At 40.9% G+C, this 14,976-nt stretch overlaps 1 protein-coding gene across 4 annotated transcripts in view; it reads right to left on the reverse strand.

The window, feature by feature from the left end:
• pleca (plectin a) overlaps positions 1 to 14,976 on the reverse strand; it is a 111,212-nt gene that overhangs the window by 54,456 nt on the left and 41,780 nt on the right. Inside the window, exon 1 of one of the 4 annotated variants that reach the window (XM_040122443.1) lies at positions 420 to 442. The exons of the other annotated variants lie outside the window; for them this stretch is intronic. The gene's annotated coding sequence lies outside the window, so the exon portion shown is untranslated. Of the gene's footprint in view, positions 1 to 419; positions 443 to 14,976 lie in introns of those variants that run through there. 4 annotated transcript variants of the gene reach the window in all.

Raw genomic sequence — 14,976 nt, forward strand, 5'->3', positions numbered from 1 at the left:
CTTCTCCCACACCCACTTGGATTTAACAGCAGGGAACATGATCCTGGACACTTCCAGGCAGCGTGGGTGGTGTCTAACTCAAGGGCTTCAGTGTAAAGTTATGAACTGTAATTTGCTTCAGTCTTATTCTCTAAATAAACACTTGCTGTACATTTGGGCTCAGAATAAACCCGACATGGAGCGTGCAATTCTGTTAACAAAGCAATCTTAAGGACCCCTAAAACATTGTGTTGCCGCTTAATCAGACATACAAAAGCCTGTCCTGGACTGTTATATGATACACTGGCCGTGAGAAAGACACCCATACCTGTTTCATCCTCTTTGGTCCTCTACACAAGCTGAAACTCACCATAAAATACTTCTGTGCTGACACCTTTTGGTAAAAAGACAGAACTGTTCCAATAACGATGACTTCCTACCTTGGCCGTGTTGAATCAAAGCCTCCATGAAGTCTCTGGAATAATTCATTTCCAACGTAGCTCAAGTGGTTTCTTGTTGATTTCTCTTTGTCACTATGTCACGTAATAAATGGAAAACATAGTACTGAACTCTGAGACGGCAGGTTAGTAGCTCTGTGTGCTGCTGCGGCTATTCCATTCAAATACAGTAAGGTCTTTTTAAATGTTGGAGTTTATGTTCACTGCAGGCTGGGCTAAAACATTGAGGGGCAGATGAAAAGTGGCAACTGCCACATGTTCTCGTCTGGACTGCTCTGCTGCGTCGCCCTTCTTGTGGAGGCACAGGCAGGAAAAGCTGATTGTAGCTTAATCGGACTCACATTTTCCAGACTCTGCTTAGTCATATATCAGCCCCGACAATGGAAATTTTTCAGACAGACTGCATATTAAGGTGAAGCCTGGCAGTTTAATATGTATGCAGAAGCAGCGATCTTCATCAAGCTAACATCATGTGTAAATCTTTATAAATGTTTATGTAGGGACTCTGGGAAATGCGGCATGTTCTGTAACATGAAGAGAAAATAACTTGACTGGGTGTCCTGCATCCAAATATGCAGGATGTGCACGTAAATAATGTGAAATACAGTAGGACCGTTTTTATAGCAGATCACATTCTCCCCAGCAGATGGCAGAATTTGCTCCATCACCCATTCATGTGCACACACAAAATGTATCTACATGTACTGTAAATATATACCTTCATCTATATGGAAACTGAAATCTTAAAATTTCAATATATTAAAATATCTGCACATTTGTCAATGGATGTAATTACAGTGGCCCCTGTGGACATTGCACATACAAGAGTGAAAGCACAAACATTAAGGAAAACACGCTCTAAATCCAGGAATGCTACAAACAGGGAAAACACATGCAATAAGAATTGATGCTAGAGATGGGCTCAATTTGGATAAGCAGCAACGTCTCCCTCAAAAAGTCTGTGTATGGATCCAACTGACAGTGAGTATAGTAAAACATACACATTATCCAATCTGTAAAGTATACTAAAAAATAAAGCGAAATTTAATATAGACCTCCCACCCTCTGTATATTTTCATTTGTATATATATTTATCTTTATTGAAATTTGCTGATATATCTGTATAGCTAAGAACCTAATAGTACAAAGAGCCATCATATTTATTATTATTGTTAGAATTTATTATGTATTCATCATGCATTCACTAAATAAGCTAAAGGCTTGAATACTCTATATTAGTAAAGTATAACTAGTATAACTAACTAAAAACTAGTGTTATTGAAGCTGCTCTAGTAGGCCCTATTTCCTTGAATTAGACCATATGTGTATATGTATGTATATTTGTTTACATGCTTTCATGTAATTAGAGCTGATCTACACATGCGAAAACACCCAAGACAAGTTTCCCCATAGAGATCCTGGACACACCAGCTGTGTGCGTACATACACTAATTAAGTATGGACTATAAATAAATATTCTAGGATAACTGCCTATGTCTGTACTTGTGTGGATCATAGGGCCCCATAGGTTAGCTTGCAAGTCACAGCTTACAGTCTGATTCTGCCCCAAACATCTCCACAGGAAGCCTTAAAATGTATTTGCAGCGAAGGTAAAACGGAGCAGACTCAAAGAATCACAGGCCACACTAACTGCTGGAGAAAACAATGTGGCCTAATTGTGCAGCTCAGCTCAGATTCATTATTTGAGCGCAGAAAATGGCAGAAAAGAAACACACAGGGTCAGTGACTAGTGTTGCAAAGAAGTGTCGTGCAATGAAAATCCTACTTGCCAGGGTATTTTAGATGTTTGCCTTTCTTTTGTTTGTTTGCGTGTTTTTGCTAAGCTAGCTTCAGTAAGTTGCTTTGTGATATTTAGTAAACAGAATAAGTGAATACCAAATATAAGGGCCAAATGGGTGAGTGTCTTGTAAAAATCTCCCCTGCACACATGGCCTCTTTTTAAATACATATTCACTCAACATTGCACATACATTTACATAAAAACAGGTATGGAATTTTTCAATAAGATTCAAGCTCAGATGTTACATTTAATAATTTGCTGTGACAGGAAGCCATAGGTTGGCCAGTAAAATCCAGTAAAATGACACCTAATTGGCAGTCTGCTTGTTATTTAGCTGTATGGAAAATGACAATGTCATTGCTTGTATCAGTAGAAGATTAAATTATCGCTCTCTCACCCTCCCAAACAAAAGCAGCACCCTTAGCAACGTCCAGATAGCCTCTACTGCAGATAAGATGAAAGAGAAGTAACCAGATGAGGAGGAAAAGGAGGGGGGAGAACTAAGACAAGCTCAAAGCTTCTAGGATGTCAGACCAGACCCTGTGAACCCGCTGGTCCCTCTCAGGGTCCTTTGTGAGGAAGCCCTAGTCTCCCTGAAGCAGAGAGGTCTTCAGGGCATCAACTGGACACTCTGAAGGGTCTGTGGGGTGAAACTGGGAGATAGCTGTCGTAGTAATGGTCTTCTCCATTACTTTCTGGTTATTATCAACATCAGCAAAGTCATAGTCCACCCCTTTTTCCTCTGTCATGTCTGTGGCTGTTGATGGAGAGGTCAGTGAGTCATGGTCAGGATCAGACTCAGGGGTCTTAGATTTGGTCACAGGGGCAAAGACCTCAACATTCAGCTGACTCATCATCTCAACATCATTGTCAACTTCTGAACAGCATCTTCAGTCACCAGATAAGCTTCCACTAGAACACATTACTGTTCTTGCTCTTCATTAAGTTCTGCCAACAAAGGGAACGCTTGCTGGTCCACCATCCACATGTGTACCAGGTTCACCCTCAGTTACTATCTCTCCAACTACCTCTAATGCTAGATTTGAGGTCTCTCCTCTCGTCACATCTGGGATGAATTCTTCTGTGGGCTCTTCAACCGTAGCCTCCCACATCTTGACACATTCAGACTCTTCAAAAGCTGCAGGTGGTTGAGCAGCAGTCTCCCTAACTAATTCCTCTAGGACCCATCTGAGCAGTTGACGTGTCTTTGGAGATCTTTGGTACCAGTGGAGAGGAAACAGGGACTAAACAAGGTGGTAGTTTTGGCATCCTTGACTAACACAGGACATCTAATGGCTTTCTTGTCATTGGGGAAACAAGAAGCTCTCAAACTTTGCCTGTAACCCTCTTTGTCTGAACGTTCGTCTCCTCTGTAGAAAGTTTTGCCTCTCTTGCAAAAGGTCAAGTTTTTAAACCCAGCCCGACTAACTGATGCATTACACTGATATGGGCCTCTGAAGTTTTTTGGAGGCCTCTCAGATTGTTCTCTCTCTTCTTCAACTCTGTTGTGGCGGTAAACGTGCCTGTCCGTCATGGCTTCCTGGCTTCCTCTTTCAGCCCCAGGTTTTGGGATGTACGATGTGGGGCCTTTCACTGTCTGGACTTGAGCAGAAGAGGATGCAGTGCGCTTAATGCGTTGAAGTGACTATCACTTCAACGAATCACTTTTAGGTTGCTAACTGCTTTGACATCACGGTGCATGGACTGTGGACACTTGTCGTTCTTGGCCACAATGACACCATCCCCGAAGAGAAGCTCATAGATTGCCCTCAGATCGGCTAAGGGCATTTCCTTTCCAGCCACCAATTTAACCTCCTTAATTTTCTTTTAGGCCTTCCAGAAATTTCCTCTTGAAATATGCCTGACTACAACCACTTTAGCATACAGTATTTGCATGAGTTAATATCACACAAACAAGAGCATTAAAAAATTCCTTCCTTCTGCATCAGTTTTGCTACACTGTGATGAAAGATTTATCTACCCTATTCTCATCATGAGTCAGCATGTAGAAACAGTGATGCCCACAACCCCTCCTACCTTTTTCAGCCCTCAGTCGAAAGAGACTAAGTATGGAACAGAGGCAAGAGGGGGGAAAAGAGGAGAATCCAAGGGGGTGAGTGCACATAAAATGCAAAGAGAAACCAAAAGGATCAGAGGGAGCTGAGTAGACGTAGCTTGTATCATGTCTGGCTAGCGGGCATTACTGCTACAAACCCACCACCACCTCATTAGCCAGCTTTTAAAAGAATGTGCAACAATCCAGAAACAAGCTGTATGTACGCATATCATAGTTCAACAACCGACATGGCATATCATCTAAGACGGTAGGCTACCTTGTCTGCATTAGGATGTTCCGTCAACTTCTGTGTTTAACACTTTAGGCTTTGAGTGTGAACATATCAGAAATGGCATATTTCATTGTGTTATGCTGCCAATACAAGCTTTTTATGTTTATTTATAATTCATTTAGGCTAGTAAGGCTACCGGGTAGAGTGCACTCATTGCACTGTGGCCAGTTTAGTTACTCTAAAGATAACACGCAGATCCCCCGCGACCTATCGATTGGTGAAGAGTAAATACGATTTCAGTTGACAAAGATTTTCTTTGGTTGACTACAGCCCTATTATTGAGGCAGTTGTTGCACAACTGATGCTCTGTTTGAAAAACCAGGTTGTGTGCATCCAGAGGAGGAAGAGCTGACAGATAAAAAGGAACTTCATCTGATAGGCAGCAGAGATGCCACACAAGCCACTTCAACAGGCCTGGGGAGAAAACTACCATCCAGACAAAACACAACACACAACAGGGGCAGCTGCAGCAAGTACTCAATATTTAGTTTTAAAAGCAAGCGATTGATGGCATTTAACATGTGACTGACCAAAAGCAGAGGTACAAAATGAACAGCACTCTTTGTATGTTAAACTGCTGAAGGTTCCCAGCATAATAATCTGTCAAAGTCACTATTCCTTTCTAAAGGTTGGGAGGTCTGTCAGAGGTCTCATATTTCCTTTGGAAAGGCCAAACCTAAAGGTCAGCCACTGAGAGAGTCCATAATCTCTGGTCTCCCTGCTTTTCCCTCATAGCCCACATCTCCAACCAGCCAACTCTCCAAACCTAAATGGAAAAGCCATCAAGTAATTTATTTTCCTTAAGCAAAGACAATTGTGCCTGTGTTTAAGTCTCTGTTACTCAACTTCCTCTGAGGCTGACTGACACTGAAAAAGCAATATGGAGTCCAGGATAACCACGGCTGCCAGTAGGGCTAAAAATACATACCGGAGGTCTGGAAAATGTTTTGTAGGGGATGGTGATTTTTCTCCATTTGCCTTTAAATAAGGTGTGTCCTCTGACAGTTGCACTGTATCACTGTTATCCTTGTAACTTAACTATCGGGATAAATCACACCCTACAGTGCCCTCTGCAGATCGCATTAGGAGCCCCGGACTGTGCATTGTACAGGGAAAATTGATGAGATAACTGAGAAGCTTCAAGTTTTGCAAATGTGGGGGAACATCTGGCGTCACTGTTCTGGTTCCAGTAGCCACTATTCTAATTATTAATCCCCTGCCACCATTTTATGATCCCCTTAATGAAAGTCCAATTTTGCCTTTTATTTTTCACAGTTTATCAACAATATTAATGTGAAAAAGATTCCTCCTTTACTGGGAGCAATATTTCATAGCAAATTGCTGGGAGTAACAGCATGCAGAAGAGGCCATAAACTTTGTATGGACTGCAGCAGATCTGGGATAAAAGGTATTAGCAAGTAAGTGTTACAGTTTAATAAGGCTTTTCGTAAGTATCATACAGCTTTGTACAAATACAACAGGATGTATTTGAAAGTCCTTTCATTGTCTCTCTCTGTGACTGTGACAACTCAACACTGTGAGCTTTGCAGGTGGAGATAACCCCACCCTGCTGGGGCATGGCAACGTTAAAACAAACTGCAAATCATTTCTGTGCAAGACGAGGCTCCACTGCAGATCATACCAGCTTAATGATGTCCTGCCAGTTCCCTGGTTTTATGATAGCCTGTCACAATAATATTAGAAAAGATATACTGAAGCGGTAAGTGAAGATATTTAGATGAATGAATCACAACTCATAAACATGGCTGAACTGCTGAATTCCTAGCATTGTGTAAAGTCTTGATATATGGCACTGCAGATAAAAATCCCTTATGCAAGAACAAATAGATCTTTCACAGCACAAGAATTCAGTGGTATTTTGATTCTTTTAAAATCTTGAGACCTGTGTTGAGTTGGCTCATTGCATGCAGAACCTTTATCTCCAGGTGCTCTCCATAACAAATCCTGTGGCTCTAAATCAAACAAAACAGCGGCATGAAACAGACTTTTGTGTGGTTACCACCGCCAAAACAGAGATAGAGAGAAATGAAACAATCTGTCCCTGCATAAAACCCCTGGGAAAATCTGCCCTCTTCTCTGAGAAGCTATGGTCGATGTACCTTTGATCATAGCACTGTATCACCCCTAATTATTCAGAGCAGCTAATCCATGTGAATGTGAAAAACCATGAAACACAGCCCATATCCTCAACCTCTGCTTATATATATATTTAAAAAAAAAAAAACATTGTATATTGTGTCCCTCTTTAGGCCATGGTGAAAGCTCATTGCCATGGTGGAGGAGGCAGAGGACATGAGAATGTAGACAACTCAAGGTGACAGTGGCTGCTTTTAAACAAACCCATTCAACTCTCCTGGCAGATTAAGTGCTCTCTGCATTCCAGTATATACTTTATAGAGAGTAATTTAAACTATATGGTTGTCTTCCAAATCGTTAAATGCAACTCTGCATTTTGACATTTGGAATCGGCACTGGGGAAAAATCCTGGAGGAAGTATGGCTTAGACAATACACACACACACACACACACACACCTGCTGGTAAATTCACTGACTATTCTTCAGCTCTCTTACTTTAACATCCATCCAATATGCAGCTCAATAAACACCTAAGGCCATTCTGTTTGGTTAACTGTCCGCAGTGAAATATAAAGTAATTCCTGTAGATATGTAAGTAACAAAGGGTTTTACTTCATCTGTCTCCTTCTGTATCCCATCTCTTCTCTGTCCGACCTAATGTTCACTGAATTTTAAAATGTTTTACAGTTTCAAAAGTAGATATTTTTACCCAAGGCAGACTGATTATCTGCTGATGTGCCTGATTAAAAATGAAAACATTTTGGTTTAATCTTAACATTACTTGGTCCATATTTTATCATGGTAAATTAATAAATTACAATCTGTACATACACACATTATATATTATATATATGTGTATATATATATATATATATATATAATATATATATATATATATATATATATATATATACATACATACACACACACACACACATACACAAGGCAGATTTCATGTACTGTTAAATACTGAAATGCCATTGTACCCAGTTACAGGATCCGTGATGCATCAGACATAGCATGTTTGATTCACTCTAGACACAAATCTGTCGCTCATGAACATCAGGACAGCAATAAGGCCGTGCACGATGTGTATGATGACTATTTGACTTTAGCAAATCTGGGACAGACACAAACCAGCCGTGTCTGTAAATGAGGAGGCAGCTGAAGCGAGGTACACCAGTGAGGCCACCCAGGCTACCCTTGGGCTCACACCTTCGCACTACAAATTTTCCTCGAGCAAGATGCTAAATGTGAATTGCCTTCAGACTGTTTTTCTTTTGCTGAAGAGCAGCAAAAGACAAGAGAAATCAACAAACTGTGACTTTCATTTCATTTAATTTAATCTGCAACACCAATGAGATGTTTCTATTTTTGGTATGAGGAAGGTAAGTCATAAACTTAATCTTCAACAGGAATTTGGACATGAAAAGGCAAGGCAGCACAAAGCAATTGGACAAAGGTTTCAGCTGGTACTGAAAAAACCACTCAGGCTATAAATGTTCAGTATAAAAGCATCGGGATATGAGATGTCTAGAGGTCAACTGAGCTAAAATGGCTGACACTATGAGAGCAACTAATGGATGCTCCCAGAGCTGCACACCATGATTTGGCAAAACCATCGAGTCTTAAGGAGAAAGCCACGGCATGAAGTAGCCGCAGTGTCGAAAGAATGATCTGAAGCATAAATGCTGTTCAGTGCAAAGGTTGTAGAAATGAGTTTGTCTGAAAGATCAGTAATCTGGCAAACGGCTAATATGGCTCCTGACTGCACTTTTCCAGAGTTGCCAGTTTTTTCAGATGAGATTATAAGAGCATCGTGTGATTAAGAGGAACCTAACCCTAGCAACAGAAGAGGAGGAAATATGAGTTTTTTGTGTGTGTGTGTGTGTGTGTGTGTGTGTGCGCGTGTGGTTGACTGGCCACTGCAGTGAGTCATCAAAAACCCTGGGTAGGGCGCGGCTGGCCAGGAATGCCTGTAACCATAGTAACATGACACATGACGGAAATATGAGTAAATTCAGTACAAGGCCGGAACAGTTGTAAGAGGAGATAGCATCGCTACTGGCAACACACAAAACAAAAAACCCATTCTTCCTGGAACTGAGATTCTCTCGGTGGTTCATCACCACGCAACCCCAACTAACCATCAACGCGTTTCAGAGGATAGAAAACATTTTCTAAAAAATGGCAAACTGGCAGGACGAAGAGAGTGCAGTCTGGTTTTGACATTACTTTTTGAGAGAGTGCTTTTTCATATTACCGTGCGCACAGACTTTCACCTCCCGTCCATAAAACCTGAACCCAAAATACAAACCCGACAGTGGGAACATCAACTTGCGTGATTAGCGATATACTCCACTGAAAATCTGACTTTTGAGCTTCTCTGCTGTTGATCTGTATCTAAATAAACTACTTCTGCATCATGCTATTGCCTCCGCCTAGCTCAGAAGCTGAACATAAAACAGTAAAAGGCAGAGAAGTGGAATATGCCACAGCAGTGGCGTGAGATACTCTTTAACATGTTTTGAATCCACTGTAACGGCTGTGAATCATAGCTGACCATTAGTTGCTGTCCTTCACAAAACAGAAGCTTAGCCAGAGTGCCTAAGTATTTGATACTCAAATATAGTTAAGTATCGCTTTAAGTTTACTTCTTGGTTTCTGAGGGTACTTTGGTACTTTGCGATTGCTTCGATTTAACAACAGGACACCAAAGATACAAAAAAAAAATGTACCCAATAAAGCTCCTCTAAACTTTTAAACTACATTGACTACATCTAGCAAGTTGCCAATAGAGATTAGCTCTATGGCTTGAGAGGCGAGTGTATAAGTTGGTTTGTTCACGTTGCTGAAACCGGATATCGGGCTCAGTTTCACTGGAGTCAAGTTAAAAGATATTTTATAACGGGAAATAATCAGCGATGCATATTGGCAAAGAAAAACTTCAACAGATCATGTCTAATATAAGCCCAGGTGTATGCTGTTGTTTGCGTCTCCGTTTGCCTCTATGTTTTACAGCAGCACACATAATTACACTTGAGTGACTATTTCTCCATGGAGGCAGCAGGCTTTTAATAAGGCATCTCCAGTGTTTCATTATTGTTGGGAATTCAGTCATGGGTCATTAAAATATCCTAACTATCAGACTTTGAATGCTGTATTCATAGGGGCTAACTAACTACCGGTTGAAGAGGAAACTTTGTCTACAACTGCAGTCTCTGCAAGGATGTCAGCCGGGGGGGATTTAAGGTAATGGGTAATACATCCACCATGGTGCAACAATGGTCTTTTTGAACCGATAATCAAGAACAAAAGGTACTTTGGCAAAGTGCTGGATGACAGTCTCGTAGCTACAACCCTCTTTAGTTCAGGAAAGACTCTGAAGCCACCTTGTCAGCATGATATGTGTGGGGTGCCATTAGTGGGGTCCTATATATCAGCCTGCCCTTCTCATAAACCCAACCCTGACAGTGTGAAAGAGCCTACTTTAAAATAAACCCTTTGAGAGAGGACTACAACTTTTCTCTGTCCAGCTCCTGTTCGTGCTCCTGTCTAAATGACCTTCTCCTCGCTCATTTTCCAGATCACCCCCAAGACTCCCAGCACCACCATGAGAAAAAATGCAAGATAGTAAGAACGAATTGCCTGGAGTAGAGTGGCAAAGAAGAAGCATCATGAGGAAAGAGCAGATTTTTTCATACGGCGGGGCGTGTTGGTGGCTGTCGCTGGCTGTTTTGCCTGCGGCGAGGGCTTGCGAACAAACAGCCCCTGCAGCTTTTATAACTGGGTCTCATGCCATGGAAGTTTATGGAAATGGCACAAGATGAGGGCTTTACAACTAACAATTACTGCCAAACTTAAATGTCAGTGGTAGGGATAAAAAACAAGTACAAGAGTATGATTTTGTCCAGATGCTTGAATATAACCACTAGTTACATAAGTAAAATATGGTATATATTATACCATATATTATGTGTAGGAAACTTGAGGTACTCTGAGCTTAATGCAGTCTCTTTTTAATACAGAAACATTTCTCATAACATATACAGAGGCATCAAACTCCATCAAGTCTATAAATATCTGACTGACTGATAAGTAAACGGACAGAAAATTAATTAATAATAACTTTGAAAATCAGTCTCTTGTTCATGTAATTTATCAAGACAGGGATTGAGGATTACTAATTTTATATCATTATGGATTGAATTATCTTTGAATTGTGGATTATTGGTCACAAAAAACAAGTAACTTGAAGATGTCAATTAAGGCTCTGGGAAGTTGTGACAATCATTTGTGACCATTTTTTGTATCAAGTTTATGACTGGTTGTGAAAAAAAAAAACAAAAAACCAATGGATCACCATCATAAATGGAATTAAAATAACCATTAGTTTCAGCCTTAACAACAGTTATAAAGGGGATGCTCAGACTTTTAAAACTGACTGTGCAGCACAAGTGATTCCTTCTTCTCTCTTTCAACAGAGGTACAGACAGTAAGACAGTAAGACAGGGACAGAGACATAGCCTCAGGCTCCAGGTCATATGCAGTTGATTCACTTGGTTTGGCATCAGAGCAACGAGTATATCAGACATGATGATAAACATCCTGCAGCCTCTCATGCCACCAACAACAAAAACAGCTCATTCTCCCCATTTACTATCATCGTGTTAAATAAAAAGCTGCATTCCTGTGAAAGCAAGGTCATATACAAAGCTGTTGTGTAACGGGTAGTGTATGTAACAACATGAACTGGGAACAAACAGGGACATTGACCGAAATATCGTCAAGCTCTCCTGTCTGAGAAGATTACTGGATTAATTGAAACCATACGACAAAATGGTAAAAAAAGAAGGCCAGACAGCATTTATCAGTCTGATCTGCAGAGCATACAGGAGGAGCTCACCTTTTCTGTGCTAACTGACAGCCTCCACTGGCCTGCATTGTCATCTGGGACCCACAACTCAAACCCACAAACAGTATTAAAAGCAGGAACAGCCACTTACCTAGAAGGCAAAAAACACAAGAGCAAGGAGCAAACACTGTTAGCGAAACTACAGTTTGTTCCAAGGTGAAATATAAACGATTTCAAAATTATACTCTTTAAAATTTAATTGCCAGTAAAAATGGAAAGAAAGCATTTTTTAAAAATTGGAGTGGCGTCAGCACAAAGAAAACGTGTAACCACAATTGTTAATGGATTGAAAAGTGCCAGGGCTATTTGAGAAAATGGTACTAATGGTATAAGAGACAGATTAATGTGTAGACCAAAGGGCCATTTCAAGCAGGAATAAAATAAGAAACATTAAAGCCCAATATCATGGTAATGGCTGTGGAAACAGCAGCTTTCTTTAAAGCACTTCGCTCTGTGCAGGCGTTCTCGTTAAGGCCTCTACCAATTCTGCCAACCTGTATCAGCCTCAAGTAGCTTCACAAACGGTGCCACCTTCTGGCCTTTTCAGGGAAAGCTCACACAGAGACTTCAAAATTCCTCTTACAAGTGGTTTTAGAGTCACCTGTTTTCAATCCCCGGCCTGATTCCCCTTTCCCTGACAAAACAAAGCACAGAGAGTGTAATTAAGTCCCACTGAGAGGAGGATTAGAAGAAGAGGACGATGATTAGAGAGGATGTGTCAAATTGCGGCGGCAGTTGCCCTTCTGAATTACAGGAAACCTAGGGTTAATGAGATTATGTAATCACATCAGCTAAATTAGGAGGCCACTCAGCTAGGATCATGGCAAGACTTATCAACCAGCATGAATGACAGACTCAGTGACAGCTCTAACAGGATTACACTGACTATTACTTAGAAATACAGACCCAAAGCCAACCAGACATTCAGTGCTCCCATACTTAATTTTACACCTAAAATACAATTTTTCATTACACAGGGATCTCAATTCTCAGTTGATTTAAAGAAAGTTTATCGCCAACTATTTTTATACTCGATTAATCGTCAAAGTCATTTTCTAAGGCAAAAATGAAAAAATTTGATGGTTCCACAGTCACAAATGTGAGAATTTGCATCATTTTTCACAGTTTTCTGATGTTTTATATACCGAACAATTAATTTAGAATATAATTGGCAAATTAATTGATAATGAAAATAATCGTTAGGTGCAGCCCTAAACCAACGACTCTGCCAGAGTTGCTATTACTCAGCAAGATTAACACAAAAACTCTGTTGTTGGCACAATTGGCCTTTACGGAGAATTTTAGTGTTTTTCTTGTTTAAACCTGCAATACCTAACTTTTTTTGGTTACCTGGAGAGGAGCAGAAACAAGCTTTAAACACAACATCAATACAACTTGTTAGCAAACAGTTGCCCACTTATACATCCAGCAGATATAGATGTGTAACAGATCATTTGGAGTTATGCTTCCGGCCACCTGGTAAATATATATGTGTAAAATGCACTCTATTTGTTTGTGTCTGTGTTTTTGGTCTCCATGAACCCCTGGGGAAATATCTGGCTCTTTAAGCTGCTAAATGCTAGTGTGTGTGCTAAGTTTGCTGAGACAGCTGCCTGCTGTGGCTGAAAAAAAAGCATTGATAAATGCAGTGAAACTGAACCAAACCAGTAAAATTGAAGGCTGTGATAACAATGCAATGAGCTGAAGGACACTAAAACGTTCTGTAGAGCTGAGGGAAACTGCAGAGTCGGGTGATAATTCTCTGTACAAGCAACCCCCCACATACAAGTAGCCAAGTGATCAATGTTAATGTAAAAATATTGATTTAAAACTGCTTTCATCAGGGTGGGACAAACTCCTTGATGTCATTTTATGTCTCTGCATGCAGGTTGGAGGTATAAACTTTGCACAACGTGACTCTAGTTATCCCATCTGGAGTGAATCATACGCCTGGCTGGGCAGAAACAGGTGAGGAATCTGAAACACAGCCGTCCTCCAATTACTGCAGGTTAAACAGCGTCTGAAGCACCTAAGAGCTACTGAATACCGCTGCTGCAGAGGCTGGGAGAGTGACATATGAGCCCTTCTTGTCTGAGCATGAAATACAAGACAGGATGTATGCATAAGCAACATCCTACACACACGCCACATGAATGAAACCGCTTGATAATTTCAAGAACTACAACTGTACAGAAAGATTTGCAATAAAAGGCAATAAACACCTAGAATCGGCAAACATATATAGTACATTCATGATAATCAAATATTTTAAACCACAACCCCCTCTGCTCTGTCCCAACGACAGCATCCGGTCAGTTATCCCCTGCATTGTCCTCCTGGATCATTTTATGCTGTGAAATTCTTGGCAGGGCAGAAAGTGCAGCAGTGGAGGAAAAAGAAAACGCTGATCTGATGCCGCACCGGACTGTTATCTGCAGACATCGAACAGAGCATGACTGCAGATAGGCATGCACAGGATACTGTGAGGAAATAAGGAAGGAAATCATAAGAGGGATACTCGTTCATCCCCAGATTACAGATATCGATCTAGATCATATACTTATTGGTCACCAGGGAACCACATAATAGCCCTGTCACGATGTTAAGCATGTTGCTGATTTATTTCACAAATTGGGTTAAAGACAGCCCACATACAGTTTATCTGTCCAACTGAATGCTGCAATCAGGCCTGTGAATCACGACGTCATAAGTAGAGGGAGTTTCACCACATGATCATTCAGGATTCATACAGCTGCGAAAACGTCTGCTAAAAACTATCTTCTGTTTTCGGACAAATAGTACCCCAAGTAAATTAAAGTAAATGTTGAAAAACATCAACACAAACAATGAGTTTCTTACAGATTTGTGGAAAGGTGTGTGTATACATGCGTCTCGGTGATACTGCTATCACTTACAATGTCAAAACAGCGTCATCATGTGTATCACTGAAATCACACAGCACTCCTCGTCTGTCTCTCGTCCTGTTGGACACAGTGGTCTGCCCTCAGGGCTGCGGGCGCGGAGAAGACAGCTGATGACCCCTGTTCAGCTGCAGGGCGTACTGGCAAACAGGCTGTCAGCTGCTGCCTGTTCAGCAATCTCTATGTGAGGTGGGTAACGCTTTATACAGCAAAAACAGCTGCCGAGCCTGCCTAAGCACCAGCCACTGTTATTGTGAAAAGGGGAGTGAAGGAAAAGGATCCAAAAAAGATCAAACACACGTGACACCTGCAATTGACTAAATAAAAATACGTTTTAAGAGCATTTCTGATCATCATGTCCAGCCGTGACAAAAGCAACAAAGACAAAACAGATGCTTTCCATTACATGTGGCCTATGCAAAATGTATTCTATTCGTCACTAGTTAACTCTTCAGT

This window comes from Xiphias gladius, chromosome 24 (genome assembly GCF_016859285.1).
Source record: "Xiphias gladius isolate SHS-SW01 ecotype Sanya breed wild chromosome 24, ASM1685928v1, whole genome shotgun sequence".
Lineage (NCBI taxonomy): Eukaryota > Metazoa > Chordata > Actinopteri > Istiophoriformes > Xiphiidae > Xiphias > Xiphias gladius.